General features: G+C 35.0%; 1 protein-coding gene across 3 annotated transcripts in view; it reads right to left on the bottom strand.

Annotated features, from left to right (window-relative positions):
• SESN1 (sestrin 1) overlaps window positions 1-21,834 on the bottom strand; it is a 90,204-nt gene that overhangs the window by 26,575 nt on the left and 41,795 nt on the right. The window contains exon 1 of one of the 3 annotated variants that reach the window (XM_074368535.1): window positions 237-256. The exons of the other annotated variants lie outside the window; for them this stretch is intronic. The gene's annotated coding sequence lies outside the window, so the exon portion shown is untranslated. Of the gene's footprint in view, window positions 1-236; window positions 257-21,834 lie in introns of those variants that run through there. 3 annotated transcript variants of the gene reach the window in all.

Genomic DNA, 21,834 nt, shown 5'->3' with positions numbered 1-21,834 from the left:
TCTGATTCAAAAAAACAAAATTATAATGACAGTATTCTAAAATCTTTTAGTCAAGTTATTTTTTGCGTATAACAGCTATCCTGACCTCCCTATCCGCGCCCCCTCACCAGGATCATTACTACCAAGTAGTGAATAGAGTTCTACATTATGTGCTTTTCTTACACAGCTCAAAGAACCCCCCGCTCAGTTCCTTTGTGACAGTCTTTAGTTGTGGGTCCTTTAATCCTTTAAATTACCTTCTTTCTTTGCCTCCTTCTGAGATCTCCTGTTTTCCAAGAGGGTATTAGGCTGTAGATCCTTAATCTGGTCACAAAGTACAAAGCCACATCTAAAGACCACTTGTATGTTATTAAGCATTTTAGAAATTAAATGCCATTCACTGAACCTTCTCATCTGTTCTTCTGCACTCCAAAATTCTCACTGCACCTCTGTAGGCCATTTTCCCCGTTGCCCAAAGGGTGTGGGTACATTCCAGGCACTGTAGTTCAACAAACAAAGATATTTATTTTTACTTATCACGGCTATCTTTCTTTTTAGCTAAAAATACTAAAAAAAGAAAAGAAAAAAAGAAAAAAGAATAACACAACTTTAAAAATTATGTGTTTTTTTTAACATGAGCTTTTAGTTTGAACAGAATTCAAGATCATTTCTTTGTGGTAACAAAATCAGATTTTCCTCATTTTTGGCAAATAATTGAGAAATATTAAAATAAGATTTTATCCTATTACAAGTTGGAGAAGGGAGTATTCTTTTTTAATTTATTATATTTCTAATTTAAAAATATAATTTAAAAAATATTTCTAATTTAAAAAATATATCTAATTTTAAAAATATATACATAGGTTTATGTATGGATGTCAGTGCTGTTATTTTACCACTTAAGAGAAATCTTAATAATATATAAACACTCAGCACTCAGTCATTCATTATTTATAAATACTTACTGAATGCCAATTATATGCATTTAATTTCTTAAATCCTATGAACAAGCAAAAATATCTTAATTTGAGGTTGGGCATCTGTTTTATTTACACTTAAACCTCTCACATAAGTCATACAGATTGGCAGGTAGCTTTGTCAAGGAGCTTTAAATGGGGATTTATCTACTTTACCGTCCAATTCTCCAAAAACAAAAACAAAACCCCCAAAACAAACAAGCAAAAAACCCAAACCAAAACAAAAACACAGAAGTATGGAAATCTCTTAATAACCCTTCTAGTTTTAGTCCCTTCAGATTTAAAAAGGAGCAACTGAACTTCATGATCTCTCAAACTTTACCTCAGCTCTAAAGTTCCACTCTCTTAATACAATTCCCAATTTTATCAAGAGTTATATGTGTTAAGCTAACCAGAACCTGGTCTCCTCCTCCACCAGGCTTCTTTGTACAGTACCAGTGATTTTAAAATTCTATTTCTTAGGATTCATTCCTTACAAGTACTTTAGAGATACCTTGAAACATTAGATTTGAGCTTTCTTATTCAAGGTAACCTACAAATGTATATCAACATTAAATGCATTGGAAAGCATCAAAATAATAATTTGTTGCCATTAATAATTTAGTTACCAGAGTAAATAAAGCTTCTTCCACCATCTCTGACAGCACTTGTTTGAACATTCTTGTAAATGTGTCAGTGACTAGGAAGTGTATAGTTAGTGTTCTGGCCCTTTAAAAAATCCATGCCTGTCTGCATCTGCTTGAGTAACAGTAGTTATTGGACTGCTATAGCATGTAGGTACTTTGCTGTGTGAATCCAGATTCCAGAAAATACTGTAACTATAATCCATAATCCCTTAATATCAAATTTGTTTAAAACATAAAATAGCCTCATTGTTCTCACTAATTGGTTTGATAAATAATTTAACTTTACTTCCTTGAACTTTAAAGAGATCATTTATTAATAAAATGCCAGTTTTAGATATTACATTTATATATAAGAATTCTGGTAATATTGTTTGGCTAAAGACCATGCGGACAAAAAAATTAGTAACACATTTGAATATCACTGTTTCATATACACGTTACACCTCCTAATCTGCACACTAGAACTCCTAGTTGGTTTGGAGGATCCATGCTATTCTGTAGTTCCCTACATTGTTCACCCAAGGCTTGGATCAAGCTTTAAGGTTCAGAGAATGTTCCTAGGATTCCTGCTGGTTCTGAAAGTGTGCTTGGGAAATCTGGTTTAAAGTTTCATTCCCATCAATGTCAAATAGAGCCTTACAGAAAAGGTTCTTGGAATCACAACGGTTTAATGATGGTCTACTGAATTAGAAACCAAACTTTCCTTCCAATAGAATTTTTATTTAGCCAGTTCTGGATCTGGTCTATAAGGAAAGGATTATTGTCAATTATTCTAGCACTTCTCTAGAAAACATGAATAAACTCAATCTTATCCTTTAGTGACATACATGCCAGTAAGATCAGTAATAGCTTTTATCCTAAATCACAAAAAGTTGACCTAACAAATTTTTCAATAATGCACTTTGGAATTGTTTTTATTAACAATAAAGATATTATTGACATCCAAATAATCTTTTGTGTTTGTAATAGGCATGTCTTTAAATAATGTATTTGCTCTCTACAATTAGAACTTGCTTTATGTCAGAAAATTCAACTTTCAAGTATTCAACCAGATTTAAAAAAATAAAACCGCAGTGCTCTAATTTGTGCATTATAAATATACAATTAAAACCTTAAAATCTTAAAATACTGCACACTAAAATTACAAATTGATGGGTTTTTAAAAATCTTAACTTCAAAAGATATCAGAAAGAAAGCAGGTGTATCAGGAGAAAAAGCAAAGCCGAGTCAAAAGCAGCAGGATACAGTTCAAATAGGTCACACTCAACTTTTAACTTTCCCTAAGAAGAAAAAAACAAGCTCAGCAACAGCTTTCAGCCAATCAGAAAGCCGACAAACAGATAAGGACTCAACTGCTCCAAATACCAATGAAGTCCAACTTTCAGTGTTTTTTTGTTTGTTTCGTTTTTTGTTTTTAAATCATGCAGTATCAGGGCAGAGCACAAGCTGTAAAACAGGATATAGTGTCCTGGGTTAAAAGTAGCATAAAGATAAAATCTCTTCACCAACCCTTTACAAAATACTTCAGATTTTAATAGTATAGTGATAATTTTGTTTTCATCCTTATTGTGCCAGATACTATATAGTTACCTTTAAAATATTCATGTATTTGTAATAAAATACAGAATTTCATGGGAAATTTTATTTCTTGTTTGTGGACAGAGGATAAGGGTCCAAATTGTATAAGAAAAGAATTCTTTTTAAATTCCCAAATACTTAATTTCCAAAATTCATAGGGGTTTGGCAGGGGAGGGGGGAACCTAACAAGGAAATGCTACAGTCCAAATCCAAAACCGTAAAATATAACTAAAAACAACCACATACAAATACAACCTTCAAAACAAGCAAGTAAACAAATTGCACAGTGCCATTCTATGTAATTTTTTTCTCCCTATTTCTACCACTCAATACATATCCTTCTTTGAGAGAATAAAGTTTTCTTAGGATTTAGAAGGGATTTTCAAAGAGTTACAGATTTCATCATTGTAATGTTAAGTGCAAACCTTAGTATTTGTTCAAACTGACAGAGTATTACTTGCAATAGAGACACAAAAACACTGTGAAATAATAGTTAATAATTTTCTTCATTCTGCTTTTGGCTTGCCAGATTTATAAAAGTGTTCTAAAGCAGTTTCCAACATTTCCTGTAAAAATCTTCAAGAACTACCTTCTGTTTTTTTTCTTCAAGTACTGCTTAAATCATTTGCTCATTTTAGTTCCGTAAAAAATACTTTAAGTAGACCAGCTTGACTTGACAGAATCAATTATCTCCTGAACTTTCCATGCATCACAAAACATAGATTTGCTCGTAATACTGTAGGGTGCCGTCAACAATGTATGTATGTATACGTCATCTCAATATTCATTGTGTTCTATATACCCCAGGAAGGTAGGGGATATTTTAAAAATGTTTGGAGACTATCTCTAGGTTTTATTTATTAGTGATATCTTTACTTCATTCTTTTCCTCTATCCTCAGTTGTTACAGATAACTAAGCTATGCTGAACCAAGAAAAGAGTATTTTTAATAAATCATTTGGGAAAGAGATACTCTACATCAAGTTTATATTTTCCTTGGGCTCTTAAACCTTAATAATTTATGACAGTATTCACCCAAATCTTACTGGAAGTTTCATCAATTATGTAACAAATTTATATACCAGGGACTGGATATGTATGTTTCTGTTAAATTCACAAACCTCTATATGTATAGATAAATTGGGCCTATTTATTCAACAATCATTCAATCTATATTAATTAAGCATCTACTATGAGCCAGGCATTTTTTTTTTTCCTTCCCAGTCTATCTTCCTTGAAACCAATATCCACATCTTCTTCCTTTCTTTACCCTCTTATTATTTCCCATAGCGATCCACCTACTATAGTCTTTTTGCTGAGAAATGCCTTAAACTACAAAGGCAAAGAGGTATAAAGAGCTTGGAAAGCAGGATTCTGTGTTACGTAAAACATCTGATTATTATTGTAGCAGTTAGGTAACTGAGTGCCAGTTGATGGGGAGCTTCAAAACCAATAACTCAGATTTTTAGTCTAAGATGTGATTCTGGAAGTAAATGGATGCTACACTTCATGGCTGCAGATTTGATAATATTAGAAGAGATAACACATAGTCTAGTTAGTATGTGTCAGGTATTCTAAACATTTCACATACGTTTTACCTCATTTAAGCCTCATAATAACCGTGTAGGTAGATGCTATCTTCATTTTAGAAACGGGAAACTGTGAGGCCAAGAGGTTAAATACTTAACCCAAAGTCATAGCAAGCAAGGGGCTTGAGTAAAGGTTACAACTCAAGTCTGTGACTCCAAAGGCATGTTTTTTCTGCTTTACCATTATGTTACCATTATGTTGTGTTTTAGTTTCCCTTCCACAGTTAATATTCCAGCGACTGTGTGTCCATCAGGCCAAAGGACCATGAACTTTTCATCTCTATCTTCCCCCACACTATTTTCCCTACAATCTCTTTTGTATAACTGACTGCTCACCCCACCCTCTGTGACCACTGGGTTTGAAGATTACCTTGAAAAATGTACATTAACTGTCTCATATAGATTTAGTTTAAATTGTTCACTTGATAATAGTCTAAAATTCTTACAGTTTCATGACTACTCTGTAACAGAGTTTTAGTGTATGAAGATAATAAAGGATACTTTTCTATCCTCTCTGCTTAAGAAAATTTTTTACTACAGAACATTTGCAATAATGTAAGCAGTAAATGGGGGAACTAAAGAAGCAAGAATGGTCCTGAGTTCTACAAGGATTTCCAGAGAACAACTATTTCCAAGGATTATAGAGCTCCATGTCCTAGAAAGATTTTCTTTTCCTAACCATTGATGACTAAAGACACTATTAGGAACAATGGAAACCATGGTTTAAAACACAATTGTACAAAAAAGGTGGTTTCTGGACTAAATGCACTTGATTCATGGTAATTTTACTTTTCAGAACAATCCTTATGAGTAGCAGAGATGATTCTGCTTTATTAAATATTTTTCTTGAGTGTGAATTATTGCCTAAATGCTAAAAATACTGAATTTAAAATGTTGCCATTCTTTCTACCTCCTCTCCCCATGAAAACAGTCCTTTCCCCCAATAATAAGCAGATTTGTCTACTCTGTTTTTTCTTAGTAAGGAAGAAAATGTTCGTTATTTTCTTATATAAATTTGTATTCTATTAAAGTCTATTTTGCTGAGCTCCTTCAACCCACAGTCAGTTTTTAGATATAGTCAAAGACTGACAGATAATATTAGATATTAAGGTAACCAACATCAGTATGTTGGTCCCCTCTTTCCCCTAGTAAAAATGGCAGGTAAAAATTAATAAAATGATCTTTTAAACACAGCTTTCTCTGACACTTGGGATTAAGGCATGTGTCTAATTCCTCTGAGTCCTCATTCTTTGGTCCTGCATTAGCATGAGCAAAATCCCTAGCTCTGGAACCCTCAAAATTTGAGCTTTAGTATCTGACAAGAAGTCATGGTTAGGATCCCTTGATCAGAGAATCTGGCTTAAGGAGAGGTATGAAAATAAAAAATAAGAAGAATGGGTTCTGGAGAAGCAAGGATATTAGAAAATGGACTATGAACACCTATAAAGGCCTGAGCAGTGCTCTACATCCGAAGCACTCATGTAAAGGTGTGGATGCTGAGTGATGTGTTCTAATGCACATAGACTGTGCTGGGGAAAAACAGGCAGTGGGAGATTTCAGTGTATCAATAAATTAGGCAACTGAAAACATTTTGTTTTGACTGGAACAGTACAAGCTTTATTCAATGGCCAAAGAATGGAGAAGAAGGAACTGAGTTCACAAATCAACTTCTCTTCAAAATATTGTTTTCTCGGGTGCCTAAAATGATTTCATCCTTAAGTTTAAGGACAAGGTAGAAATAAGTGAAATAGAGGAAGAAAAAAATAATCAGGACCTGGGAAATATGTCACAAAGGAAAAATATCTGTCTGAAATTCTCAAGATCCTCAGGTCTTGGAAGGAACCATAAAATCTCTCACATTATGTGATGAATATGAATCTACATTGGAACTGTGGAACAAAATGAAAATGTATTTAGAATTTTACAGTCCACAAATTTCACGCGGAGTGACTTGTGCAATTTCTCACAACAAACTTGTGAGATGGATCTCATTAGTCCTGTATCACCCAAGAAGAAACCTGCCAACCTATAAGTGGCAGAGTCAAATGCAGGTCTGTCTGACTCCAGGACCAGCACTCTTTCCTTTCCACTACTCAACAGTTTAAAATTCAGCTTCTGAGCCAGCTGTCATGGAGCTTACAATCCAGTTGATGATAAAAGACTAAGAAACAATGGGAGGACAACACTAGGCAATGTGTAATTCTGTGTTAAATTACATGCCATAAACTGAAAATATGCAAGAGTAGAGAGTCAGTAAAGGCTTGAAAGATGGGTAGAGAGGAATGGCAAAGGGGAGAGAACAAGCTTGATGAACTCAAGAGACTTTAAGGTGACTATACTTCAATTTAAAAAAGAGAGAGAGAGAGACTGTAAGGTGATTGTCTTGTCCCTGGCAGGGGATGTGAGTTAGTAAGCAGTGGGAAATAAGTCAGGGTCAATTTTAGGGAGCCTACAAGAGCCAGTGAAGGAGGAGACTGGACAAAGCGAGAGGCAATAATGAAGCCCTAAAATATTTCTGAGCAGTGGCATAAAGTGTACAAGTGTACAAGATGAGCACAGGCAAAGGAAATCTTTGTACATCTAAGGAAGTGGTAGTGAGACTAACTGCTTCCCCTCCTCTTCAGCCTCATAACTTTACCGAACTTCACAGTCCACCCACGGGGATCACTCCTGGACTTGTGTACATGCTCTTCCCTCTGACTACAATTCTGTTCCCTTTAATCCTGACCCACTTCTTACCTTTAATTTGAATTTAGAATTCACTGACCCCTCGCTGCCTGGGTTAGATAGCCCTTGGTATACTTCCCTCGTTACAGCACTTATCTCTCTGCATTGCAATTCCTGGTAGGCTGGCCAGTCTCCCTTATTAAACTGAAAGCTCCAAGGGTAAGAAATGGTCCATCTTGTCCAGCACTGAATCCCCTGTTTGGCACATAATGGGTGAATCAGAGGAAGTAAGGAGGGTTATAAGATCAGGAAACAGATTTAGGGGTTACTTTCCCTAAGATTATATGAACAGGTAAGAAGACAAATACATATATAGGCATGCTTAAATAAGGAAGAATGTGATTTGGAAGATGGCCTTAATCTCAATGAAAGAAATATTCCAAGCCTTCTTGTTTTCTATCTCCCAAGCCTTTTAGTGAAGGAGAGGGTTGGATCAGGGTCACAGCAAAGGTAAGAAGAAGATATACTTTTTATAACCACTGCTTGAGGACAATAGGCTATAATTTTTTTTTAAAATCACATTTTGGCCTTAAAGGGAGCAAAGAATTTAACACCTTTTATCTAGCAATTCTCTACAGGGAGCACAGTGCTTTGTGAGAACCCACACAAGGTATTTCAGAGTATACAAAGATGAAACACAATTCCAGCCCTAAGGAAGCCTTATAACCCAATAAAGAACCACATATGGTGGAATTATGTTAAAGGTACAAGCAGTGCTATGGATTCAGAGGAGCAGAAGTCAAGGGATCATAAAAAATGATTCAAGCAGCAAAATGAAGTGACTGAGCTTTGATTTTAGAAGACTAGGAGGAACCTCCATGATGGTCTGAGTTGTGGGGAGAAGCTAAGGGCAGGTATACTTTAAGACAGTGTAATGGTCTAGTTTAGGCGTAATTGGGGTTTAAGCCAGAGTGATGTCAATAGAAATGGAATGCAGGAGCCATATTCTATAAATTCCAGAAGGCAGAAACTTAAAAATTGATTATGAATTAGAAGAAGAAAGTTTATTTCCCAAGAAGCTTTTTGCTTCTTTCCACTTTACATCTAAACAAATACTATATAAGGCAAAGGTGGTGTTGTCAAAGATGGTTTTGATGAGATGCTTATGGTTGAGATACTGAGGTTATTTTTATTTGTCACTGTTCACTTGTAGACAGATGCCTCCAGCTGTTTTTACTCCATAACGTCCCTCTGCGATTATCTTTAGAGCTTAAAACAGCATGATTAAGTGAAAAGAATCTAAACTTTAAAATGAGAAGATCTGGATTCCAACACAGCATGTTATTTTATCTCCTCATGCCTTAGATTTTTCATTTGTAAAATGAGAGTTATTACTTCTTCTGTCACTGTAAGAACAAAATGTGATAATATGAAAACTGTTAGAAACAAGTAAGTTACTTTATTGACAGTGCCAATATTTTGGCACCTTCATACTACCACGTTGCCATCTGGACAGGAAAAATATTCATGATAAATAAGAATGAGCATTTATTTAGTTAGCACTGTCTCTCACAATTGATTCACTGTGTTTCTATGTAGACACTGGATGACAATCAGATAGATTATACTATTAAACATTTATGAAGAAGAAGCAAAGTATAATGACAAAGAGTATTGGTATTTGAGTCCAGCAACCCTGGGTTTCAAGGATAAATTAAATCTCTTTTAGCCTTGATGTCCTCACCTGCATAATGGGAATGATAATACAGGGACTTTAGAGGGTCAGAGGATTAAATAAAATCACACACAGTGACTGTAATAGTAAGTGGTCAGTAAATATTAGCTTTGAGAGCTACACAGTAAGAGCTACAATACATTGAACCAGCAGCCCTGTCTTACTTAGAATATAAATTAAATAACTCTTTAGCACAGCATTTGTGAAATACTCAAATTCTACTCCTCCCTTTTGGTGTTTTGGGCTTGAATAACGTGTATTTAAGATTAAAATAATTAGGTATTGACTCTCTCTTTAAAAATTAGTATTTGTAATGCTATGATTTTTCTAATTATAATATTTACTAGGTATCTGCAAGTAACTGCACAACCTAGCCTCAACAATTTTATATATTATAAGAGAATCTATATTTTATAAACAATACAATGTTGAATATTTTCTCTGACAATTCTTTGGTACCTTTTATTATTAATATTTTTCCAAATAAATCCATTGGCCATGTGGTGGAGATGGCTAGCTGTCCCTAATATTTGTTCTCTGCTTCTTCTATAGTTAATAAAACCCCAAACCTTTAGTTGGGTATACTGCCACTCAGAGTAAAGAAAAATTATCCAACCTTCCTTGCATCTAGGTGTGACCATGTTGATAAGCTCTAACCAATGTGATTATAAAAGAAAATGGAATGTGCATAATAAACGTCACTAAAGTGAGGAAACATATGCTTATTCTCCTGGTAAATTCTTCTTCTGTCTGGAATGTGGACATGATTCTAGAGCTGGAGCAGCCATCTTGGACATCTGTCTTAAAGATGGAAGTCATACACCTTGAGGATGTTGGAAAAACAGAGAAGGGACTTGGCTACCTGAGGAATATATGGAGCTTCTAAATCAGTCCTGGACTGACTTCATTTAAACGAGAAAGAAACTGTCCTGTATAGGAACTCTTATATTGGATTTTTTGAACAGCCTAAATCCAATCCTAAAAAACAGAGACAAAATAAAAGCCAGAATTATAGCTTTTATCAGTTGTCTTGAGGATTTGCCAGAGTGAGAAAACAAGTTCAAAGTTTCAAATAATTAAGGAATTTTAACTTTGGATGGTCCTCCCTCTGTGAGACATAGAAAACTTGAAAATCATTCTTTGCCTAAAATATAAAGATAGTACTACTATTGTTGGACACATGGCTCTAAAAAATGAAAAATCAAAAACAAAAACAAAAACCTCAAACAACTCAGCTACTGATGAAAGTATACTTATTAAATACTACTAAACTAGTTTATGGCATTTAGTTCTTGATACTCTATAATATGACATTATGAAAAAAATTTTTTCTTTGATTGTGGTTTTAACACTTCCAAGTAGTTTCTTTTCCTGTTAACTTTCTGTTAAGACAACTCTGCTTAAGCTTGAGCTAAATACCTGGAGGAAGTGGTACCACAATTTTAGCTTTCTTGTTTCCAGTTGAGTAATATTATTCTCAGTATTTCTCCATTAGATAAGTATCACGTTTACTTTCTAATCTAATAAAAATGCTCTACCCTAATAAAAATTTTTACATATACAAATTAATATGAAATAATTATAGTAAAATAATAAAATAGTTATAAATCTGAAACAGAGAAAGAGGACCACTGTTCCATCAGTACTAGCAAAAAGGCTTACAGGATGCTTAAAAACTTTCTTTGGCTTTTGTTTAGCACCTGAGTAAGGCACTCATACCGATCAAAGTCCCTTGTCTTTATCTACAGGATCCCTACGCATAACATGCAGCCAGAACATGACACTTGTTATATTCCTGATACAGCATAAAAAAGCACAAACCATTCTAAGTAGTAAAGACAATCTTTCCCTCCCCAATGGACCATAAGTCCAGAAAAACAAGTTACCTCATTTATGAACCATGCTATTTAAGACTGTGATGCAACAATATTGCACTGTTTTCTTTAAAAATGTATTCTTTCAATCAAAATAGCTCAAATGTCCAGCAAATCCTAAAAATCTAGCTTTTACCGCCTCTTATTCTTTCAAATTGGATTCAAAGAACAGAAAAAAGTATGTTTTTATTTCATACAGTAAACATCACTAGGCCCTAGAGACTACTAAATCTCTACTAGTTGCATCTGATAGTAATGGCAACCTTAATTTGTGGGATGACTCTGAAGTACTGCAAGATGTTAAAATCCCCTCTGATTAAACATTGTAATTATATTCAGTGTCTATTCCACATCTGATATAATAATCATAGAATTTTAGAGCTAAAATAATTATAAAATAAACTGAAGCTAGAATAGGAATTTGGAGAATGTCTCAGTATCAATACTTTCATTCTATCGATGAAGAAATTGAGAACTAGAGGTGGAATATATGGTTTTAATGCTGATATATTTGTCATATGACAGTTCTAAGAAACTTAGACATCTGTGTGTAAATCAGCACTGGCCTTAGGATTTGATACAGTAAATAACTGCTTAGTTGGTATAATTTTAAAATGCTATTACCAAAAAAAAAAAAACAAAAGCAAAAAACCAACTGCATAAAAATTTGTCACCTAGATTTTCCTTCAGAGATGATAATGGTAAAATGATACCTAGTTATCTTTCTTTTACATATTTAGTTGAGGTTTAATAGTGCCTATAATTCTATAAGTAGATTAATTCTATCATTTTCTGTTAAAATGTAAATATAAAACTCATATAAAAGAGAAAACTCAAACTATATAATGGATTCAAACCTTTTACAGGCATGTAAGATGAAAATCACATAGATAACATTATCCTTGCAAATCTCTTTCCAAAGTACCAGACTGAAGACTGATAATCCATTTCTTAGTAAGTCCAAAGCAGACATTTTGTCCCCCAGCATTAGAGCTGATGACTGTTTATTTGGTTCAACACCAGCTGGACTAAATGGCTTGTGTTTAAAAGCCTTATATAAAAAAGTATATGTCTTTTAACACCTGAAATACCCTCAGAATGGTGATACGCTCACAGTATGAGAAGTCAGCAGGAACTCAGACCAATGGAGAACAGACCAGATTTCTGTTTCTCATTTCACATTCACTTAAGGGCATACGCTCATTGAGTGGAACGTTGGGTAGAACTGCCTGACATTTATATTAAAAATACATTCTGCCTCACATTAAAATTTTTTTTGATGAACAAGAATAGTTAAATTTGCGTAAGTTAAATATATGAATAATGTAACTCCATTGTAGGGAGTTACACATTACATTGTAGTTCTTAAGAGTGAGTTTTGATGGCATATTAGGGCAGTAGGAAAAACAGGTTCTGTGTCTCTGAGCAAGGAAGGATTATTCCATAGGGAAGTGGGAAAGATCATGGCCAAAGATACATTTTGCCTACTTCACAAATTTGTTTACAGTATAGACATGCATATGATGTATAAAACCTTTAAGTTGTAATGGCTTATTAAACCATAATATCCCATATGAGATAACTGAGAATTTACTGTAATTTCTCTTCACTTTTGCAAACAGTAACTATTAGTATGAAAGTATCATCTTTGTATTTTACTATTTTCAGTTCAAGATGAGGTCCAATTGAAAAAAGTAACTTGAAGGTGAGAACATCAAACTTGTAAATTGATTTTCTATTCAGTACTGCCAGCAAGCGCTGGCTATCTTTACCTTGCAAAGCACTGTGAAACATCTAAAGTGAAGTCCATATAAAAACATTCTAAATTACCAAATTATATTAACAATTTACATATACAGAGTCTAAACTGGTTGGCCCAAATAGCAAAATGAAGTTGCTAGAAATGGGAATAAGTATTTTCATGAATTTACAAACTAAGTTTCTATTAAGAGTTCTTTTGTCTACAAATTCAGTTTTTCAAGGAGCTTGCTGATATTCCTTTTATTTCCTAACTAGTATTGGTCATGCAGAAAATACATTAGTCAAGCAAATTATTGTGGCCTTAAATCTGAAAAGGAAGCAGGGATGGGAGAGAGTTAAAAACACAGTTGAGGGGGATTATTTCATGGCCATACACTGCAACATGACTGTGGCTGGGATTTCATAAATGCACGTGTACCACCAGCCCAACGGAGGACTTTGAAAGAATACAGATGGCTGAGCTCACCTAGGAACCCTGACTGGGAAAACAACTAACTGAAAACACATGGCCTATTGATACCAGGTATTATCTTCTAGCATGAAAACCTCAGTTACAGGACTGGAGATTATTATTTGAATTGCTAGTCTTCAGCTACAGCACTAATGAAAATTATTTAAGCAACAACAACAATTCTCCCTTCTTTCACAAAAGAAATAATTTAGTTTGGCAGGTCTCTTATTTTTATGATATCCCTTTTTATAATATTTAAGTACACTTCTTTAATAGATTACTCACAAAAGTATCAGACTGAAGGTTTTTGGGGTGGTGATTGAGGTTGAGAAAGGATGAGAGGGTTGAATTTAATGTTTGGACTTTTAACTTCTCTGTCAAATCAGTTGTTAAATGTGGGAAAGTTATTATGAATTTATCATTATAGTTGTGCTACTCTATTCTTTGTGTAAATATATGTCCCTTGGGGCAAAGCCAGCAAATTACATCAGGTGTTTCGCTACAATGATTAAATGAAAGCAGGAGTCCTTAGTGTCACTTTGATTTCATTTTAACTTCTTAAAAACAAATGAAATGTTAACCATCTATATGACAAACTAGTATAAATTTTTAATAACATATCCTCAGTTTTCAGAGTGTGCATCACTTTAATTGAAAGATAAAAATAGCAGACATTTTACCATTTCTTCTCTCCAAGGACAACCCAGCATTCACCTGTGCAAGTACTTGTGCCACTAATAAGTAACCAATGAACCAAAGGAGGGATTTTGAGGGCAATGAAGAAGTGGTAGAAGTTTCCAGAACATAAGGAATCAAGATTCAATCACAAAAATTCCTCATGTCATGGGAACACAATAGGGCCCATAATCAGTATATGAATAATACAAAATATTTTAATAACATAGCACTGATCAGTTCAGAATTGACTGCTTAAGTAAGAATTCTGGGATCTCTCCTCTCTTAAACCATGTCATAATTCCTAAACTATTTTAAAATTTCAAAATAAAATATTCCAACATAGCATTGAGAAATTATCTCTTAAATAAGAGTAGTAAAAAAAAAAAAAAAAAAAAAAGGCAATAGACCTGGGGTATAAATTAACCAAATTAAAACAACCTAGGAGATAATTTTCTAAGCATCTAACATCCTTATACTCAAACCATTAGAGCACTGATGATAAATATATGAATGCTTAGATAGGTAAATACATAAATATTCCTAGTTTTGGCTTAAGTACCACTGAAAGATGGGAAGATTTCTGATGTGTAAGATATATTTTATTAAATATACAAATATAGTAGATAGGGCTTTTATTACAAATTATATATTCCTTTTGCAAGTATTTGAATTCAATATGCCTCTGTCTTCCCACTACAAAAAACTGAAACAATATGAACACCATAAATTAAAACTCATTGGAAATAATTTTTTTCTAACAATGCTTTATTTTTTAAAAAATCTAACAATGTTTTAGATCAACTATTATAGATAAGAAATATAAAAGCATGATTTCTAGCCAAAAGACCAGGAAAAGGATAGCCCAGCAAGACAGAACATTTTTAAACAGTAGTCACTCTACTGCAGTCAAATACCATCACCACCAACCACCACCACCACCACCACCACCGCCAGAACAACAACAAAACTGTGGCCCTATTTTCACCCACATCAGCAAAGGCTAAGTAGGGAGGCTAGACTCCCATCCTTGCCTGGATGTAACAAGGTACCCTAAAACCCCTGCCAGGGTAGTGTCAGAAAAGGCCAAGTAGAGCTGGGACTTTCATCCACACTGAGCAGTAATGCTCCTCATTCCTCCATGACAGGCAATGTCAGTGAAGGAGACCATGTAGAGAGTCTGAACATCTATTCACATCAGAAATAATAAGCATTCCTCCTTCCCTGTTGGGGTGGTGTCAGACGAAGTCTAGGGGAGTATCAGGACCTTCAACATAGCCCAGTAGTAACGAGGTCACCTCCAACTTGTGTTGTCATAGGAGCAGTAACAAGGCATTCCTATTCCTTCTAGCCAGGAAGGTACCATTGGAGGCCTGGTGGAAAGCTGGAATTTATACTCCTTCCCAGAAATAACAAAGAGCTCCCCTCATCTCTCTGCTTAAGTGCTGATGGAGGCCAAATGGGGAACCTGGATTTCTATCTCCACCCTGCAGAGAAGACAGTGCTTGTTCCTCCTGCTACTGGAGAAGTATTAGACAAAACCAACTAAAACATAACACTAAAATAAGATTCAGAGTTTCATAACATAATACCCAAAATGTACAGGTTTTAATTGAAAACTATTTGTCATACCAAGGACCATGAAGACCTTAAATGGAATTTTAAAAGACAATAAATGTCAACACTCAGATGACAAAGAATTGTTTTAAAGCAGCCATCATAAAAATTCTTCAACAGCAATTACAAACCCTTGAAACAAATGAAATATATAGTCTCAACTAATAAATAGAAGTTATAAAGAAAAACCATCAAATGGAAATTTTAGGATTGAAAAATACAATAAGTGAAATACAAAAATCAATGGACACACTCAATAGCAAAATGGAGTGGACAGAGGAATCAGTGAACTAGAAGATAGAGCAATGAAATTACTCAAACCACACAACAGAGAAAACAGACTGACAAAAAACACAGCCTCAGAGACCTGTGGGTCTATAACAAAAATCTAACATTTGTGTCATTAGAATCTCAGAAGGAAAGAGCAAAGAAAGCAGGGCTGAAAAAGTAACTGAAGAAATAATGGCTGAAAACTTCCCAAACTTCCCTATAAATTAAAGAACCTGAGTGAGCTCCAAACAGGATGAACCCAACACCAAGACACATCATAGTCACTTCTGAAAAATAAAGATGAAAAAAACAATCTTGAAAGCAGCAAGAGAGAAATGACACTTTACCGGGGGGTGGGGGGGGGAGGGACAATTTGAAGAATAGAACATTTCTCATCAAAAACCACAGAGACCAGAAGGAGATTGCATGATACTTTTCAAGTGCTGAAAGAAAAAAAACTGTCAACCCAGAATTCTATATTCAGTGAAAGTATCCATCGAGAAAGAAGGGGGAAACCAAGATATTCTCAGATAAAATGGAACAAAGAGAATTTGCAAACAGCAGACCAACTCTAGAAAAATGGCTGAAGAAAGTTCTTAAATTGAAAGGAAGCAATAAAAGAAAGAACCCTGGAACACCAGTAAGCAAAAATATGGGTAAATCAACAGGCTTTCTCTTCTTGAGTTTTCTAAATTATGTTTGATGTTGAAACAAAAGTATAACCCTATCAGATGTGGCACTAAATGGAAATACAGGGAACATTTAAGACAATTATATTATAAATAGGTGAGAGCAAAATGACAAAAGGAAGGTAAAATTTTCATACTTCATTCAAACTAGTAAAATAACACCAGTACACTGTAATATTATGGATATGTAATGTCATACATAGAGCAAACACTGAAAGGTCTATACCAAAAGATACACAAAAAACAAAAATCCACAGATAAATCAAAATAGAATTCTAAAAAAATTAAACCAACCCACACAAAGGGAATAAAAAGGAAATAAAAATGAACAAAAGGTGAACAAACAGAAAACAAAAAATGGCAGGTGTAAGCCCTAACATATAACATGGATGCAAACCCATACATACAATTATATTAAATGTAAATGGCCTAATATACCAGTTAAAAGACAGAGATCAGGACAGTAGATTTAGAAATATGATCTGACTATATTCTGTCTACAAGATACTTACTTCAGATAATACAGGCAGGTTGAAAGGAGAAGGAAAAAGACAAATCATGTAAACACCAATCAAAATAAAGCAAGAAGTTCTGTGGATGGATGGTGGTGATGGTAGCACATATGAATGTACTTAATATTACTAAGCTGTACACTTGAAAATGTTTAAGATTGCAAATTTTATGTGTATTTTACCCCCATAAAACAGGAATGTCTATATCAACATAAGATAGAGTTGACTTCAGAGCAAAGGAAGCTACCAGAGATAGAAAGGGGTATTATATCATAAGAAAAGGATCAATCCAGCCAGAAGATAAACTAATCCAAATGTGCATGCATTAAAGAGAGATACAAAAAATATGAAGCAAAACCTCACAGAACTAAAAGGAAAAATAGACAAATCTACAATTACAGTTGGAGACCAAAATCCCTCTCTCTCAACAATTGACAGAACTAGACAGAAAATAAGGTGCAGAAGACACTCATCAATGCCATCAACCAACAGGATCTATATTTATACAATATTCCACTTAACAACAGAATATTTTTACATGCCCAGGAATATAAGCCAAAGTTGACTACATCACGGCTATAAAACAAACCTAGCAAATCTAAAGAACTGAAATATTACAAAGTATATCCTCTGTTCTGTTGTCTTTGTGTAGTGCTCAAAACTGTGACAGCTTGCATTCTGCATTTTGGGGGGTTCTAATTCTCCTCTCCTGTGGATTCTCTTTTCATCTCTGTTGTCCCCATTCTGCTCAATTTTTATTCCATTCCCAGCAACTGTTTCTCTATATGGGACCCTGTCTTAGAAAGAAGTTGATTTTAAGAGTTCATAAAGGCTGTACTGCTCCAGGCTCTTCAGTTCTTCTTACAATGGATCTCCTGCACTCACCTGAACAAAATTCCTATTAATTTCAGCTACTGTTTGCAAATTGGCCTGCCATATTTTCCGGTGAATATCTGTAGACTATTTCAGGGTTTCTTTCCTCTTCTCGGGTCTATCGGACACTACCCCCATTGCTGTCTTCTACCTCAACCCCAGGCATTGATACATACAGGTCCTGTCTCACTTGACTTCTTCCAAAATTGATAATGTTGATCAATTTCTTTTCTGAAATCTCTCCTCTCCTAGTATTTGGGGTAGTATCCTCTTTCAGGTTCCATCCTCTATTTCTGGCCACTTAATATCAATCTCCTTAATGATTCTTGTTCCTTTTCTGTTGTATTACAAATATATGTTCTCCAATTTTCCATCTATCCTCAGCCTTCTTCATAGTGTATACCTTCTCCCTGAATAATCTCACTTGTGCATAATTTTAACAGTGAACACTGATCAAGGCTGTAATTACATCTCACACTTTCTCCTGAATTTGAGGCCCATTTATCCAGCTACCTAATATATTTCACCTTGCTATCCCACAGTCATCTCAATTCCAACACATCAAATGCCAAACTTATCACCTTTCCCTCACCCATTCCACTGTACTACCATCTCTTATATTCTATTCTCTGTCTTCATAAAGGTCTCACCATATATTCAGTTGTCTAATGCAGAAACTTGCAAGTCCTTGCCTAGGCTTCTCTGACTCCTTTACTAATCTCTTGCAAAGTACTGAATACTCCACATCCTAAAACTGTCAAACCCCTTACCTTCAACTCCAACTCCATCAATTTGGTTCTTATCCATGTCTCTTTGGGATTATAGCAACAGCCTCTTCTCTGTCTCTTTGTCTGTGCCACCTTCCAGCCTATCCTCCACACTGGAGCATTCTTTTTATAGATCTGATGATGTTATAGTTCTTCATAGGTTCCCTTAACTTTCAAAATGAAGTCCAGATTCTTCAAATGGTCCCTTCAAATTCCCTTCTGGATCTCTCCAATCATACTAAGTTCAACTTACTGAATTCAACTCAAGCATGGTAACTCTCATGATTCTTTGCTTTTGCACATTCTAATCTGACTAGAGCACCTTATCTCCCACTTCTTCAACTAGCTACTCCTCAGTCAGGCTTCAGGAGCCAGCTGAGGCTATATTCTTCTACAGAGACTTCCCTGATGATTCCCAATCTGTGTCCTCTCATTTCTAACCATCCAAAGTCTCCTCTACTACCCACATACTTCTGGAGTTGAGCACATGTTCACACTACAATATGACCTCAGGCCTTGCCCCATGATGTCATGTTCCCTGATGAGTTGACCTTCCTTCAGAGCACTTGCCACTATGTATTACAACTGCCTTTCACCTGTCCACCCAGCCCACAGTCCTGTCTGTGAGCTCCCCGAGAGTGAAAACTTTGCCATATCTGTTTCCTCAGTGAACAGAGTAAACACTCAGTAAATGTTTCTTAAATAAACAAATTACTGTGAGACATGATGTGGAAGAATTCTCAATGAAAATGAGAATTTGATTTTGAATCTGTATAGACTGAAAAGAGCATATCCTATCCTTTGCTCTAAAAGAAAAACCAATGCCTGAACATTCAATAATTCACTCGCTGTGGAACATGAGTAAAAAATGTTAATTTACAAGGTTTACAGAATCTGATGCAATACTTTTGCTCTCAAAATTCACTGAAATCATGACAAGAATATCTTTCATAAATGGGCCACTCTTAATCTTTTGTCTTCCAAGATCACAAAGGCCTAAATAAACATTCAGCTGCCCCCAACTGGCCCTACTTATGGGTGGTGTAGGCAGTTTACTACAGACATTCCTCCACATACCTTGCCTATGTGATTTGAGATCTTCACCATCAGTATTGCTCCACTGGATTTAGTCAACAAAGCAGTAGAACTACTTCTAAAGGACAGCTGTTCAAATGTTTGCATGATATTCTTTTTCTATCCTTCTCCTTTCAAACTGCCTATATTGTTTATTTGAAGTGTCTTGTAGTCAGCATATAGTTGGGTCATATTTCTAAATTCATTCTGATCACTGTCTTTTAATTGGTATATTAGGCCATTTACATTTTAAAAAGTGACTAGGAAATAAGGCTATATATACACTCTGAAAAGGCAAGCCACGTTCTCTAGCCTCTCCCTTTAACCCTAACAAGCATATAAGATCAGATAGGAAGGGCCTCTCAAAATTTTCCACAGAGGCATTTCTAATCTTTGAGGGGAGAAAACTTTCATAGAGCATGAAGTAGCGGCCAGCCCAAGAGTAGCTGGCCCAAAGCAGGACAATTATCTATATCAAAATTTGTATCTTAGTCCCTAATATAGCCATGCTTATGTTTAACCTAAAATAATGTTTTAAATTACTTATCAGGTAAACTACTTATCTCTTACTCAGATCTGTCCCTCCCATCTCCCCCACCCCATCCTATTTTAAATTCCAGGAAGATTAGTTGTATTTATTCTAGGTAGGAAAGATCATATGCAGATTTTACTACAAGGCGCAACATAAAAATCATACTGGAGAGGACGGTACAGCTGGTATGGGAGTGGCAATGGCACAATTCCAAACAAATATTAGATGAGAGCACTTCATCTGGGAGAAACATAAAATAATTTAAAGGTTCATGAGGCAACACATTTTCCAATTTGAAACACTAAGAAATAGTATCATCAATGAAAAGGAAATCAACTTCTAACTATACCAAAAGAGTTGTAAGGCAAACAAGAGAAAAATTTGCATTTGTTGAGGTACAAATAGGAACATTCCAAAAGAGAGGCATTAATTATTATTAAAAGAAAACCGTGTAAATACAAAATAAAACCAAAGTCACTGGTCACATAATTCAAAATTTACATGTAATAAAGGCAAGGCAATAGAACCAAGTTATGACCTGTGAAATATTTACTCCACTGACGTATAGCCACATATCCCAGACTGTAACAATACTCCAATTTGTGAAGTTCAGAGCTATAAAAAGTGACAGGGTAAGTGCTTTAAATGTTTTAACTGTTTACTTCTCTATTTCCTCCACTGAAGAGCAAGTCTCTTGAGAACAGAGGCTGGGATATAGTATTTCTATCCCTTTTGCTTAGCACACTTCTTTGCACAGAGCTGGCTTTCAACAAACATCTGTAGAATATATAAATGAGTGAATGATAGCCATAACTTCTGCAAGACTTGGAAAACATCTTGGCACATCAGAACAGAAAAAGTTGGTATCAAAAAAGGAAAAGAGTGGATATTTATCATTTATATTAATATGTTACATATTGATATTTATTGATACATAACATTTGAAGTCAATTATATATAATAATAATATATATATTTTAATAACATGGAACTGAAAGTGTAACCAAGCAGGACCCTATGGGGCCTTCCAGGGGCAGATCCCTCTCACATATCCTCTGCCTTAGCTCCCCTCCGAAGTACCCAGATAATAGTATCTGATGCACATCTCCTGAGTTGTTTTACAGATGTAAAACCCCCACCAAATGGAAGATGTTAACTATGTGATGACCATGAGGACATAGCTCCCAGGCCTACTAGACCCCTGTTACCTCAACATCAATCAATCAGAGGACTGTGCACAAGCTGATCACATACCCTGTGACCATCCCCAGTCTCTACTTGTCCTTTAAAAACGCTTTCCTGAAACCCATCAGGGAGTTAGGGCTTTTTCAATACTAGCTGTCCTGGACTACTTGTATGACTATAATACAATATGGTTACAGTAAACACTGCATTTTCCTTCACCACAATCCAGTGTCAGTAGCTTGACTTTACTGTGTGCAGGCGAGCAAGACATAAGCTTGGTTCTGTGACAAAAGGAAGTTAACTTACATAAGACCTTTAAAAATTTTTTCAAGAAGAAAATTGCATCACAGCAATTAAATGTAAAAACAAAAACAAAAAATACCCAGAGAAGTAAATAAAACTGA

This window comes from Camelus bactrianus, chromosome 8 (assembly GCF_048773025.1).
Source record: "Camelus bactrianus isolate YW-2024 breed Bactrian camel chromosome 8, ASM4877302v1, whole genome shotgun sequence".
In the NCBI taxonomy this organism is placed as follows: domain Eukaryota; kingdom Metazoa; phylum Chordata; class Mammalia; order Artiodactyla; family Camelidae; genus Camelus; species Camelus bactrianus.
Note: the sequence above shows the minus strand (reverse complement) of the source record. Positions and strands in the feature narration are given on the sequence as shown.